Source organism: Canis lupus, chromosome 34 (assembly GCF_048164855.1).
Source record: "Canis lupus baileyi chromosome 34, mCanLup2.hap1, whole genome shotgun sequence".
Taxonomy (NCBI): Eukaryota; Metazoa; Chordata; class Mammalia; order Carnivora; family Canidae; genus Canis; species Canis lupus.
Window position 1 is genome coordinate 9,099,755 of NC_132871.1, and position 16,193 is coordinate 9,115,947.

Here is a 16,193-nt window from a genome sequence, read left to right on the forward strand (position 1 = left end):
ATGAACTATAATTAAAATAATAAAAAAAATTCCGTCGCTCAGTTGCATTGGCCGCACTTTGAGAACTCAAAGCCACGTGTGGCTAGTAGACTGTGCCCGTGCAGAACATGTCAATCACGGCAGAAAAGTCTACTGGACAGAGCTCTGGAGAACATGAATATGGTAAACCTCCCACTGACCTAAAACACAATATTTTCCCGATTTTAAGTTATTTGTTGAACTATTTAAAAATTATTTTAATATTCTTATTTCTGTCTCCTTACCACTCACACCTCACTGAAGTCGGCATGTAACCACGGGTAAGCTACTTTTCCCTTCTCACGTTTTCCTAAATACAATTTTAACTTTGACCTTGTCTTAGTTAATTTTAACGTAGACCTTTGCCTACCTTCAATACGCTCTCATCTTCTTGTAGCCTTTTCAGTCTTTCCCTCCATAATTCCCTTCCTTTGTCCTTCAGTTCTAATTCTCTTTGCTTTTTGTCATACTTCATGCGGCCTTTTTTTTCTTTCTTTTTTCTTTTTTTTTGGCAATAAGCAAGCAGCTTGCAACCTTGCTATGTTTCTGCTATTGTATTCCTTAAAAATGTAGTTCATTTTAATGCTTTAACGTATTTAAATCTCGTCCCAGCTGGATTGTAACTCGGAAAATTGGAGATCCGGTTCGGTTTTCGTCCCAGTTTCTTGGCGCGGCGCCTTGCTCATCTTAAGTATTTGTTTCATTCTTTTGTTGACACGACATGATTGCCGCAATCAAATGCTAATGCGCCATTCATAAAACGCTGAGTTGCTGCCTCAAGCAAGAACTGGGACAGGCGGTCAATATACAGAGATTAACTCAGCTCTTCCGTTGTGCACAAGTTAAACAAAAGACGGGCTGGCGGCCTCTGCTTCGTTCAAAGGACGCTCACGTCAGCGTCGGCCCACGACTGCGCAGTAAGTACCAGTCTGTAAGCTCCTGCGAGAGTTGCGGCCTCGCGGGATCTGGGAGCCAATCAGCGGTGGGGATGGAACCTGGCCGGCCATTGGCCGACGTCCACCGGAAGCATGTGCCACGCTGGGCCTGGAGTACAGGTGTTTGAGGCGCAGGTGTGAGGCAGCCAACCTCAGGCTTGCAGCCCGGGTTCTGGCCCCGCAGAGGGTCGGGTGGCTGCTAAAGGTTCTCCCGGGAGGCGGTGGGAGGAGCTGCTGACCTGCCGGTAGGTGTGGGACTGGCTGGGAAGGAGTGGGCCCTGCAGCCACGTGATCTAAGCCTTGGTTATGCGCCTGCGCAGTTTGGGCTAAGGAGGATGGATGCACCTGACCTGAACCTCACTCAGTAAGAGGTTCCCCTTAGCCCCAGCCTGGTGGCGGGCATCAGTGGTCCCTAAGTGCCGTGTAAGACTGTTTCTAGTGAGGGAGCCTGTCTGCCGTGCTTACGAGGATTCAGGGGAGAGCCTCGCACTCACGACTGGCAGAAGTCGGCCTCCACGTCGGAGTGGTGGCATGGAGGACTCCAAGACTGGCAGTTTGGAAAGCTGGATTCTTACTCCAGTTTGGGAATGGGTTGCAGCCGATTGGAACAGGGAAAGGCCGTGGGCATTTGTGGGGATGCGTAGACATTTACCCAGTGTCACGTCGTTCTGATGCATTCCACTTCCGTACTTTTTATGCTACAACAGCAGAACCCCACCTTATCGTTTAGCCTGTGCGGTATTCATCCTCAAATTATTCTAATGAGTTCTTCTTCCCACTTTTATTATTTCAGTGACGTGGGCTTTGTAAATGTTGAATGTTTTATTGGTGATTTTATTAATGGTTTATTAATGTTTTCATGGCGAAAATTGGAAACCACAGTGGTGGGTACTAATATTTAGAAGTATTATGCTTACTCCCCTTTAAGCATCTGCAGTGTGTCATACATTCTGTTCAACCCAGGGCTACTTAGATCATTGTTAAAAGGGAATAGTTAAAAATAAAGGAGGTTTAAAATTGCTCCTCCTCTTATCTTTCACCATCTCTCTCCACTTCTCACCAATTTGTGACTTTAAGCTACTTAACTTCTGTGTGCCTCATTTTCCTCATCTGTAAAAATAGAGTTCTTAACAGTATCTGTCTCATATGGCTGCTGTGAGGAATAAGTACATTAATAATATATAAAGCATTTAGCTATGCCTGGTCCACTTATCCTATTTATCGTTCTTAGAAGAGTGATCATTCTCATACCAGGTGTCTTGCCTTTGCCTATTTCAGGAAGATATATCATTTTTTTAAATAAATTTTTATTTATTGAGATAAAACTAGCATGTAACATTATATAGATTTTAGGTGTACAAAATTATATTTCTCCTTAATAAGCAAATATTACAAGAGTGCCAAATTATTATAGGACAAAATAGATTTCCTTAATATCTTTCCTAGTCTTCCTGCCCTCCTCTCTTGCTACCATTGCTGAATCTATTGCTTTTTTTTTAAGATTTTATTTATTTATTTATGAGAAATTTATTTATTTATGAGATCTCAGAGAGAGAGAGAGAGAGAGGGAGAGAGGCAGAGACACAGGCAGAGGGAGAAGCAGGCTCCATGCAGGGAGCCTGATGTGGGACTGGATCCTGGGACCCCGGGATCACACCCTGGGCCGAAAGCAGGTACTAAACTGCTGAGCCAGGGATCCCTGGGTGGTGCAGTGGTTTAGCGCATGCCTTTGGCCCAGGGCGCGATCCTGGAGACCCAGGATCGAATCCCACGTCGGGCTCCCGGTGCATGGAGCCTGCTTCTCCCTCTGCCTATGTCTCTGCCTCTCTCTCTCTCTGTGTGACTATCATAAATAAATAAAAATTAAAAATAAATAAATAAATAAACTGCTGAGCCACCCAGGGATCCCCAATTACTGCTTTTTTTTTTTAAAGATTTTATTTATTTATTAGAGACAGAGAGAGAGAGAGAGAGAGAGAGAGGCAGAGACACAGGCAGAGGGAGAAGCAGGCTCCATGCAGGGAGCCTGATGTGGGACTCGATCCCGGGACTCCAAGATCATGCCGTGGGCCGAAGGCAGGTGCCAAACCTCTGAGCCACCCAGGGATTCCCAATATTGGAGTTTGAACAGTGACAATGGACACTTCCTTATAAGTAACTTGCATGTGAAATCTATATGATGGAAGGTTTTTTTTTTCTTTAAAAGAAAAGGTCTAGTTTCCTGAATTATCAGCAACATTCAATAGGTATAGGAATCAATCTTATTTTTTTGCTTTATATAAAAATTGGAAATGATTACTTAGCTAGTACTTAGATGACTTTTTGTATTATATGATATGACTTTATGATTATTGTGAATGCGTTTTGCTAAAAGGCCATAAATTTGTATCAGTGACTTAAGTTTCCTTTATGGCTTCTGTTCAAAGGTTCAGTGACTTCTCTACCTATACAGAGAATTGATAGAACTTGTATAACTAGAAATTTAATGCAGTGTTTGAAGTTTGCAATTTAAAAGTAAGCTTCTCCAGGATAAAGCGAGTTTTCTTATTCTGCTTTTTATCAGACTTAAAACATTGATTAATAGCTTAGTTGTTAGTCTGCCCAAAGAAAATTTATGCCTTCCCTTTAGTAAATTATTGACACTGTTTTGGGTTTCCACATAGATTTATAGAAACTGGGGGATACCAATCTTGCAGGTTAGTGTATAGGAAGTACTAGCCTCTTTCCAATTAATAGCTGGCTTTAGTTATACCATACTGTGTTTTTTAGTATTGTCAGAATAACACAAACAGGCAACATGGCAGAGAAGTAGGGGTCCTCAACTCACCTGGCCCCATGAACTTACCTAGATAGCTTTCAAACCATCCTGAACACCAATGAATTCGACCTGAGACTTAAAGAGAGAACTGCTGGAATGCTATAGAGAGAAGGGTTTTCGCTTCTAACAAGCCCACTCATACAGCCACTCTGCACTGAGCAAAATGACTAGAAAGAAGAACTCACCACAAAAGAAAGAATGAGAAACAGTACTCTCTGCCACAGAGTTACAGAATTTGGATTACAATTCGATGTCAGAAAGCCAATTCAGAAGCACAACTATAAAGCTACTGGTGGCTCTGGAAAAAAGCATAAAGGAATCAAGAGACTTGATGACTCTAGAATTTAAATCTAATCAGGCTGAAATAAAAAATCAATTAAATGAGATGCAATCCAAACTGGAGGTCCTAATGACAAGGGTTAGTGAGGTAGAAGAAAGAGTGAGTGACATAGAAGACAAGTTGATGGCAAGGAAGGAAGCTGAGGAAAAAAAGAGAAAAAACAATTAAAAGACCATAAGGAAAGGTTAAGGGAAATGATAGGCTCAGAAGGAAAAATCTACGTATAATTGGGGTTCCAGAGAGTGCTGAGAGGGCCAGAGGGCCAGAAAGCATATTTGAACAAATCATAGCTGAGAACTTCCCTATTTTGGGGAGGGAAACAGGCATTCAGATCCACGAGAAAAGGGGTTCCCCCCACCCAAAAAAAAAATCAATAAAAACCAGTCAACACCTCAACATTTAATAATGAAACTTGCAAATTCCAAAGATAAAGAGAAAATCCTTAAAGGAGCAAGAGACAAGAGATCCCTAACTTACATGGGGAGAAATATTAGATTAATAGCAAACCTCTCCACAGAGACCTGGCAGGCCAAAAAGAGCTGGCAGGATATATTCAGGGTACTAAATGAGAAGAACATGCAGCCAAGAATACTTTATCCAGCAAGGCTCTCATTCAGAATGAAAGAAGGAGAGATAAAGAGCTTCCAAGATAGGCAGAAACTGAAAGGATATGTGACCAGCAAACCAGCTCTGCAAGAAATATTAAGGGAAACCCTGTAAAAGAAAGAGGAAGCCCAAAGAAATAATCCACAAACACAGGGACCGAATAGATATTACAATGACACTAAATTCATATCTTTCAATAGTAACTCTGAACATGAATGGGCTAAGTTATCCTATCAAAAGATGCAGGGTTTCAGACTGGATAAAAAAGCAAGACCTATCTATTTGTCCACAAGAGACTCATTTTAGACTTAAGGACACCTACAGCCTGAAAATGAAAAGTTGGAGAACCATTTACCATTCAAATGGTCCTCAAAAGAAAACTGTTGTAACAATCATCATATCGGATAAGTTAAATTTTATCCCCAAGACTATAGTAAGAGATGAAGAGGGACACTATATCATATTTAAAGGATCTATACAACAAGAGGACCTAACAATCATGAATATTTATGCCCCTAATGTGGGAGCTGCCAAGTATATCAATTAATTAATAACCAAAGTAAAGACATACTTAGATAATAATACACTAATACTGGGAGACTTCAACACAGCACTTTCTGCAAATGACAGATATTCTAAGTACAACATCTCCAAAGAAACCAGAGCTTTAAATGATACACTGGACCAGATGGATTTCACAGATATATACAGAACTTTGCATCCAAACACAACTGAATACACATTCTTCTCAAGTGCCCATGGAACTTTCTACAGAATAGACCACATACTGGGTCACAAATCAGGTCTCAGTTGATACCAAAAGATTGGGATTGCCCCCTGCATATTTTCAGACCATAATTCTTTGAAACTAGAACTCAATTACAAGAAGAAATTTGGAAGAGACTCAAACACGTGGAGGTTAAAGAGCATCATGCTAAAAGATGAATGGATCAACCAGGAAATTAGAGAAGAATTAAAAATATTCATGGAAACTAATGAAAATGAAGATACAAGTGTTCAAAATCTTTGCAATACAGCAAAAACAGTCCTAAGAGGGAAATACATCGCAATGCAATTTTCAAAAAATTGGAAAAAACTCAGATACACAAGGTAACCTCACACCCAAAGGAACTGGAGAAAGAACAGCAAATAAAACCTACACCAAGCAGAAGAAGCTAGTTAATAAAGATTTGAGCAGAACTCAATGAAATAGAGACCAGAAGAACTGTAGAACAGATCAACAAAACCAGAAGTTGGTTCTTTTTTTTTTTTTTAACAAAACCGGGAGTTGGTTCTTTGAAAGAATTAATACGGTAGATAATCCATTAGCCAGCCTTATTAAAAAGAAAAAAAACTCAAATTGATAAAAATCACGAATGAAAAAGGAGAGATTGGGCACCCTGGGTGGCTCAGCGGTTTAGCACCTGATCCTGGAGACCCAGAATCGAGTCCCATGTCAGGCTCCCTGCATGGAACCTGCTTCTCCTTCTCCCTGTGTCTCTGCCTCTCTCTGTCTCTCATGAATAAATAAAATCTTAAAAAAAAAAAAAGAAAAAGGAGAGATCACAACCAATACCAAGGAAATACAAGTGATTTTAAAAACATATTATGAGCAGCTATATGCCAATAAATTTGGCAATCTAGAAGAGATGGACACATTTCTGGAAAACCACAAACTACCAAAACTGGAACAGGATGAAATAGAGAACCTGAACAGGCCAATAACTAGTGAGGAAACTGAAGCAGTCATCAAAAACCTCCCAAGAAAAAAAAAACAAACAAAAGAAAAAAACCTCCTAAGACAAAAAAGTCAAGGGCCAGATGGCTTCCCAGGGGAAGTCTATCAAATGTTTAAAGAAGAAACAATACCTATTCTACTAAAGCTGTTCTGAAAGAAAGAAAGGGATGGAATACTTCCAAACTCGTTTTATGAGGCTAGCATCACCTTAATTCCAAAACCAGACAAAGACCCCACCAAAAAGGAGAATTATAGACAAATATCCCTGATAAACACAGATGCAAAAATTCTCAACAAGATACTCGCCAATAGGATCCAACAGTACCTTAAGAAGATTATTCACCATGACCAAGTGGGATTTATCCCCGGCATGCAAGGCTGGTTCAACACTCGTAAAGCAACCAACGTGATAGGTCACATCAACGAGAGAAAAAAACCTACAGAATGGGAGGAGATATTTACAAATGACATATCAGATAAAGGGCTAGTATCCAAGATCTATAAAGAGCTTATTATACTCAACAGCAAAGAAACAAACAATCCAATCATAAAATGAGCAAAAGACATGAACAGAAATTTCACAGAGGAAGACAGACATGACCAACAAGCACATGAGAAAATGCTCCGCATCACTTGCCATCAGGGAAATATAATCAAAACCACAATGAAATACACCTTACACCAGTGAGAATGGGGAAAATTAACAAGACAGGAAACAATAAATGTTGGAGAGGATGTGGAGAAAGAGGAACCCTCTTGCACTGTTGGTGGGAATGTGAACTGGTGCAGCCACTCTGGAAAACTGTGTGGAGGTTCCTCAAAGAGTTAAAAATAGAGTTACCCTATGACCCAGTAATTGCACTACGGGGTATTTACCCCAAAGATACAGATGCAGTGAAAAACCGAGACACCTGCACCCCAATGTTTATAGTAGCAATGTTCACAATAGCCAAATTGTGGAAGGGGCCTCCATTCTTCGAAAGATAAATGGATAAATATGTGGTCTATGTACACAATGGACTATTACTCAGCCATTAGAAACGACGAATACCCACTATTTGCTTCAACGTGGTTGGAACTGGAGGGTATTATGCTGAGTGAAGTAAGTCAATTGGAGAAGGACAAACATTATATGGTTTCATTCATTCAGGGAATATAATAAATAGTGAAAGGGATTAAAGGGGAAAGGAGAGAAAATAAGTGGGAAATATCAGTGAGAGAGACAGAACATGAGAGATACCTAACTGGGAAAAGAACAAGGGGTGGTGGAACAAGGGGCAGGGAGATGGGGTGACTGGGTGATGGGCACTGAGGAGGGTACTTGATGGGATGAGCACTGGGTGTTATACTATATGTTGGCAAATCGAACTCCAATAAAAAAATACACACACACACACACACACACACACACACACACACCAACCCAGAATCTTCACCATTAGGAGAAGTGGAAAAAAAAAAAGAATAACACAAATATTTTCTACTTCTCAGTAGAGTTATAGAGGTAAAACTATTCTTCCAACTGTACTGTCAGAGATTGAGGTATTTTCATGATTTCTATAATAATAATACGATCTCATATTGAAATCCATCCCCACACCCACCTCCCCTGCTCCGGTTTTTCAAATGAAAAGAGCAGGTAAACAAAACCCAGTTACTACATTCATTAACACTTTGAACTACATTTTTTTCAATAAGTTGAAATTATTTTCATGTTTATATAATTTTAGATGGAGGAGGCATTTATTTAGTTATGCAACAAAATTTTTGGTAGTTTTAACCAAAATATCTTTGTACAAATTTTATTGTGTATATCTATCACCATAGAATAAAATATTCCCTACTTAGAACAGTATTTTCCCCTACATTAGTGTTAAACACACACACTAGCTGACTGAACTTAATGATGTTATTTGATTGCTTTGAGATAATGCTTAATCTAATCTGATAGATGTGTTTATAGCTGAGAATATAAAATAAATGAGAAATTATGTGTTACATATAGCATGCTGTGGCCTCATTCTTTTGCTTGATATTTAATTTTAAAGTTCTATTATTGTAGGCCTATGAGTACTTATAAAAATAACACATTTAAGTGCCTTTCTATTTTGTTCTATCCTTATTTTTAAACCAAGTTAGACTTACAGTTTTGCATCATTTTTTGCACATGCACTTTTTGGAAGTGGAAAGAAAAACTGGAATATAATTGACCTAGATAAATTACTATAGTTGTTTGAAGGCTGAAGCAAAACCAGGCTTATACCATAAGTTTCTGAAGTAGCTATAGCTCAAAATCTAAAATAAAATTGATAGGGATGCCTGGGTGGCTCAGTGGTTGAACATCTGCCTTTGGCTCAGGGCGTGATCTGGGTCCAGGGATCAGGTCCTGCTTCAGGTTCCCTGTGAGGAGCCTGCTTCTTCCTCTGCCTGTGCCTCTGCCTCTCTTTATGTGTCTCATGAATAAATAAATAAAATCTTAAAAAATAAACTTGATAGATGAGATGATTAAGTCTTTATAAAGTTGGATGCTATAATATTTTTGTGTTTTTGAGCACTCAGACTTTAAAGGATGCATCCTTTAAATTATCTTTTTGTTTAATATCAAAATTAGTATTGGAGCATCTGGGTGGCTTAGTCAGTTAAGCATCTGCCTTCAGCTCAGGTCATGATGTTAGAGTCCTGGGATTGAGCCCCTGCTCAGGAGGGAGTCTGCTTCATTTTCTCCCTCTGTGTGCTCTCTCTCAAATAAATAAAATACTTTAAAAACATATCATTGAGGGAGGAGCAAGATGGCGGAAGAGTAGGGTCTCCAAATCACCTGTCTCCACCAAATTACCTAGAAAACCTTCAAATTATCCTGAAAATCTATTAATTCGGCCTGAGATTTAAAGAGAGACCAGCTGGAATGCAACAGTGAGAAGAGTTCGCGCATCTATCCAGGTAGGAAGACGGGGAAAAAGAAATAAAGAAACAAAGGCCTCCAAGGGGGAGGGGCCCCGCGAGGAGCCGGGCTGAGGCCGGGGCGAGTGTCCCCAGGACAGGAGAGCCCCGTCCCGGAGGAGCAGGAGCTGCACCGACCTTCCCGGGGGAAAGGGGCCCGCAGGGAGTTGGAGCAGGACCCAGGAGGGCGGGGATGCCCTCGGGTTCCCTGAGACAGTAACAGAGCAACTGCGCGCCCAGGAGAGTGCGCCGAGCTCCCTAAGGGCTGCAGCGTGCACGGCGGGACCGGTGGGACCCGGAGCAGCTCGGAGGGGCTCGGGCGGCGGCTCCGCGGAGGGGGCTGCGCGGCCCCGGGAGCAGCTCGGAGGGGCTCGGGCAGAGGAAGAGGCTCCGTGCAGAGGGGGCTGCGCGGTTCCAGGAGCAGCTCGGAAGGGCTCGGGCGGCGGCTCCGCGGAGGGGGTTGCGCGGCCCGGGAGCGCGAATCCAACAGCGCAGACCCCGGAGCACAGGGCGCCGGGACACAGCCCAGGATCCGGCCTCCCCCGGGACAGGCAGAGGCCGGGAGGGCCCAGGACAGCAAGGACGCTCCTGCCGCAGCTGAGCAGATCAGCGGCCCCGCCCCGGAGCCTCCAGGCCCTGCAGACGGAGAGCTCTGGAGTTCCTGCCGGAGCTGAATCCAGGTTTCCAGAGCTGGCCCCGCCACTGGGGCTGTTCCTCCTGCGGCCTCACGGGGTAAACAACCCCCACTGAGCCCTGCACCAGGCAGGGGCACAGCAGCTCCCCCAACTGCTAACACCTGAAAACCAGCACAACAGGCCCCTCCCCCAGAACACCAGCAAGACTGACAACTTCCAGGAGAAGCCAAGGGACTTAAAGTACACAGAATCAAAAGATACTCCCCCGTGGTTCTTTTTTTGTTTTGTTTTGCTTGTTGATTTGTTTCCTTCCCCCACCCCCCTTTTTTTCTCCTTTCTTTTTCTTTCTCTTTTTCTTCTTTTTTTTTTTTTTCGTTTTTTTTCTTCCCTTTTTTTTCTCTTTCTCTTTTCTTTCCTTCTTTCTCTCCTCTCTTTTTCTCTTTTTCCCAATACAACTTGCTTTTGGCCACTCTGCACTGAGCAAAATGACTAGAAGGAAAACCTCACCTCAAAAGAAAGAATCAGAAACAGTCCTCTCTCCCACAGAGTTACAAAATCTGGATTACAATTCAATGTCAGAAAGCCAATTCAGAAGCACTATTATACAGCTACTGGTGGCTCTAGAAAAAAGCATAAAGGACTCAAGAGACTTCATGACTGCAGAATTTAGAGCTAATCAGGCAGAAATTAAAAATCAATTGAATGAGATGCAATCCAAACTAGAAGTCCTAACGACGAGGGTTAACGAGGTGGAAGAACGAGTGAGTGACATAGAAGACAAGTTGATAGCAAAGAGGGAAACTGAGGAAAAAAGAGACAAACAATTAAAAGACCATGAAGATAGATTAAGGGAAATAAACGACAGCCTGAGAAAGAAAAACCTACGTTTAATTGGGGTTCCCGAGGGCGCCGAAAGGGCCAGAGGGCCAGAATATGTATTTGAACAAATTCTAGCTGAAAACTTTCCTAATCTGGGAAGAGAAACAGGCATTCAGATCCAGGAAATAGAGAGATCCCCCCCTAAAATCAATAAAAACCGTTCAACACCTTGACCTTTAATAGTGAAGCTTGCAAATTCCAAAGATAAAGAGAAGATCCTTAAAGCAGCAAGAGACAAGAAATTCCTGACTTTTATGGGGAGGAGTATTAGGGTAACAGCAGACCTCTCCACAGAGACCTGGCAGGCCAGAAAGGGCTGGCAGGATATATTCAGGGTCCTAAATGAGAAGAACATGCAACCAAGAATACTTTATCCAGCAAGGCTCTCATTCAAAATGTAAGGAGAGATAAAGAGCTTCCAAGACAGGCAGCAACTAAAAGAATATGTGACCTCCAAACCAGCTCTGCAAGAAATTTTAAGGGGGACTCTTAAAATTCCCCTTTAAGAAGAAGTTCAGTGGAACAGTACACAAAAACAAGGACTGAATAGATATCATGATGACACTAAACTCATATCTCTCAATAGTAACTCTGAATGTGAACGGGCTTAATGACCCCATCAAAAGGCGCAGGGTTTCAGACTGGATAAAAAAGCAGGACCCATCTATTTGCTGTCTACAAGAGACTCATTTTAGACAGAAGGACACCTACAGCCTGAAAATAAAAGGTTGGAGAACCATTTACCATTCGAATGGTCCTCAAAAGAAAGCAGGGGTAGCCATCCTTATATCAGATAAACTAAAATTTACCCCAAAGACTGTAGTGAGAGATGAAGAGGGACACTATATCATACTTAAAGGATCTATTCAACAAGAGGACTTAACAATCCTCAATATATATGCCCCGAATGTGGGAGCTGCCAAATATATAAATCAATTATTAACCAAAGTGAAGAAATACTTAGATAATAATACACTTACACTTGGTGACTTCAATCTAGCTCTTTCTATACTCGATAGGTCTTCTAAGCACAACATCTCCAAAGAAACGAGAGCTTTAAATGATACACTGGACCAGATGGATTTCACAGATATCTACAGAACTTTACATCCAAACTCACTGAATACACATTCTTCTCAAGCGCACATGGAACTTTCTCCAGAATAGACCACATATTGGGTCACAAATCGGGTCTGAACCGATACCAAAAGATTGGGATTGTCCCCTGCATATTCTCAGACCATAATGCCTTGAAATTAGAACTAAATCACAAGAAGTTTGGAAGGACCTCAAACACGTGGAGGTTAAGGACCATCCTGCTAAAAGATAAAAGGGTCAACCAGGAAATTAAGGAAGAATTAAAAAGATTCATGGAAACTAATGAGAATGAAGATACAACCGTTCAAAATCTTTGGGATGCAGCAAAAGCAGTCCTAAGGGGGAAATACATCGCAATACAAGCATCCATTCAAAAACTGGGAAGAACTCAAATACAAAAGCTAACCTTACACATAAAGGAGCTAGAGAAAAAACAGCAAATAGATCCTACACCCAAGAGAAGAAGGGAGTTAATAAAGATTCGAGCAGAACTCAACGAAATCGAGACCAGAAGAACTGTGGAACAGATCAACAGAACCAGGAGTTGGTTCTTTGAAAGAATTAATAAGATAGATAAACCATTAGCCAGCCTTATTAAAAAGAAGAGAGAGAAGACTCAAATTAATAAAATCATGAATGAGAAAGGAGAGATCACTACAGACACCAAGGAAATACAAACGATTTTAAAAACATATTATGAACAGCTATATGCCAATAAATTAGGCAATCTAGAAGAAATGGACGCATTCCTGGAAAGCCACAAACTACCAAAACTGGAACAGGAAGAAATAGAAAACCTGAACAGGCCAATAACCAGGGAGGAAATTGAAGCAGTCATCAAAAACCTCCCAAGACACAAGAGTCCAGGGCCAGATGGCTTCCCAGGGAAATTTTATCAAACGTTTAAAGAAGAAACCATACCTATTCTCCTAAAGCTGTTTGGAAAGATAGAAAGAGATGGAGTACTTCCAAATTTGTTCTATGAGGCCAGCATCACCTTAATTCCAAAACCAGACAAAGACCCCACCAAAAAGGAGAATTTCAGACCAATATCCCTGATGAACATGGATGCAAAAATTCTCAACAAGATACTGGCCAATAGGATCCAACAATACATTAAGAAAATTATTCACCATGACCAAGTAGGATTTATCCCTGGGACACAAGGCTGGTTCAACACCCGTAAAACAATCAATGTGATTCATCATATCAGCAAGAGAAAAACCAAGAACCATATGATCCTCTCATTGGATGCAGAGAAAGCATTTGACAAAATACAGCATCCATTCCTGATCAAAACTCTTCAGAGTGTAGGGATAGAGGGAACATTCCTCGACATCTTAAAAGCCATCTATGAAAAGCCCACAGCAAATATCATTCTCAATGGGGAAGCATTGGGAGCCTTTCCCCTAAGATCAGGAACAAGACAGGGATGTCCACTCTCACCACTGCTGTTCAACATAGTACTAGAAGTCCTAGCCTCAGCAATCAGACAACAAAAAGACATTAAAGGCATTCAAATTGGCAAAGAAGAAGTCAAACTCTCCCTCTTCGCCGATGACATGATACTCTATATAGAAAACCCAAAAGTCTCCACCCCAAGATTGCTAGAACTCATACAGCAATTCGGTAGCGTGGCAGGATACAAAATCAATGCCCAGAAGTCAGTGGCATTTCTATACACTAACAATGAGACTGAAGAAAGAGAAATTAAGGAGTCAATCCCATTTACAATTGCACCCAAAAGCATAAGATACCTAGGAATAAACCTAACCAAAGATGTAAAGGATCTATACCCTCAAAACTATAGAACACTTCTGAAAGAAATTGAGGAAGACACAAAGAGATGGAAAAATATTCCATGCTCATGGATTGGCAGAATTAATATTGTGAAAATGTGAATGTTACCCAGGGCAATATACACGTTTAATGCAATCCCTATCAAAATACCATGGACTTTCTTCAGAGAGTTAGAACAAATTATTTTAAGATTTGTGTGGAATCAGAAAAGACCCCGAATAGCCAGGGGAATTTTAAAAAAGAAAACCATATCTGGGGGCATCACAATGCCAGATTTCAGGTTGTACTACAAAGCTGTGGTCATCAAGACAGTGTGGTACTGGCACAAAAACAGACACATAGATCAGTGGAACAGAATAGAGAATCCAGAAGGGGACCCTGAACTTTATGGGCAACTAATATTCGATAAAGGAGGAAAGACTATCCATTGGAAGAAATACAGTCTCTTCAATAAATGGTGCTGGGAAAATTGGACATCCACATGCAGAAGAATGAAACTAGACCACTCTCTTTCACCATACACAAAGATAAACTCAAAATGGATGAAAGATCTAAATGTGAGACAAGATTCCATCAAAATCCTAGAGAAGAACACAGGCAACACCCTTTTTGAACTCGGCCATAGTAACTTCTTGCAAGATACATCCACGAAGGCAAAAGAAACAAAAGCAAAAATGAACTATTGGGACTTCATCAAGATAAGAAGCTTTTGCACAGCAAAGGATACAGTCAACAAAACTCAAAGACAACCTACAGAATGGGAGAAGATATTTGCAAATGACATATCAGATAAAGGGCTAGTTTCCAAGATCTATAAAGAACTTATTAAACTCAACACCAAAGAAACAAACAATCCAATCATGAAATGGGCAAAAGACATGAACAGAAATCTCACAGAGGAAGACATAGACATGGCCAACATGCATATGAGAAAATGCTCCGCATCACTTGCCATCAGGGAAATACAAATCAAAACCACAATGAGATACCACCTCACACCAGTGAGAATGGGGCAAATTAACAAGGCAGGAAACAACAAATGTTGGAGAGGATGTGGAGAAAAGGGAACCCTCATACACTGTTGGTGGGAATGTGAACTGGTGCAGCCACTCTGGAAAACTGTGTGGAGGTTCCTCAAACAGTTAAAAATATACCTGCCCTACGACCCAGCAATTGCACTGTTGGGGATTTACCCCAAAGATACAAATGCAATGAAACGCCGGGACACCTGCACCCCGATGTTTATAGCAGCAATGGCCACGATAGCCAAACTGTGGAAGGAGCCTCGGTGTCCAACGAAAGATGAATGGATAAAGAAGATGTGGTTTATGTATACAATGGAATATTACTCAGCTATTAGAAATGACAAATACCCACCATTTGCTTCCACGTGGATGGAACTGGAGGGTATTATGCTGAGTGAAGTAAGTCAGTCGGAGAAGGACAAACATTATATGTTCTCATTCATTTGGGGAATATAAATAGTAGTGAAAGGGAATATAAGGGAAGGGAGAAGAAATGTGTGGGAAATATCAGAAAGGGAGACATAACGTAAAGACTGCTAACTCTGGGAAACGAACTAGGGGTGGTAGAAGGGGAGGAGGGCGGGGGGTGGGAGTGAATGGGTGACGGGCACTGGGGGTTATTCTGTATGTTAGTAAATTGAACACCAATAAAAAATAAATTAAAAAAATAAAATAAAAATAAAAACATATCATTAGTAGTCATTTCAAAGTGATGGATTTTTTCCAGCTTTGCAAATCTGATATATATATATATAAATATATATATATATATTTATATATATATATATATTTTTTGGTCTGTGGTTTAATGTTTCGTTGCAGAACAAAATGGGAGATGTTGAAGCAGTCAAGAAGATCTTTACTGAAAACTGTGTTCAGTGCCACACAGTAGAAAAAGGTGGAAAACATAAGACAGGTCCAAGTCTCTGGGACCTTTTTGGAAGAAAACAGGACAAGCACCAGGATATTCTTTTTCTGATGCTAACAAAAACAAAGGTAAAACCTAGGCAGTTGTGGGAAAGAACTAGAAACTTTGTAGCAAAGAGCAAAAGCACATGATTTAATATTTTAATAACTTTCTAGTTTACATTAAAAATGAAATTCTCATGTTTGTATACTGAGATATTGATTTATATAATAAAATCTATGTGTAAATAACTGGTCTCTTTTTGATCAGAGGAATTAGCAATTCTCTGTGGCATAGGTTTTTACCTATATAAGGTATGTCATTTTGTGCAATACACTTATGTTGAAAAAGCATGAGCTAAATTAAAAAGTTCAAATCATATTTTAATGGCATAATGGTAGTTTTCTATTTGTAGTAGTGATTCTTAGCAGAGTAGGGGGATTCTTTTTAAGAT

The 16,193-nt window shown here is 40.7% G+C and overlaps 1 protein-coding gene across 3 annotated transcripts in view; it reads left to right on the forward strand.

The window, feature by feature from the left end:
* The window catches only part of PDE11A (phosphodiesterase 11A), a 405,439-nt gene continuing 389,246 nt past the window's right edge, over positions 1–16,193 (forward strand). The window contains exon 1 of one of the 3 annotated variants that reach the window (XM_072811251.1): positions 1–1,198. The gene's annotated coding sequence lies outside the window, so the exon portion shown is untranslated. Of the gene's footprint in view, positions 1,199–15,671; positions 15,829–16,193 lie in introns of those variants that run through there. The other 2 variants (XM_072811254.1, XM_072811253.1) reach the window with 2 other exon arrangements.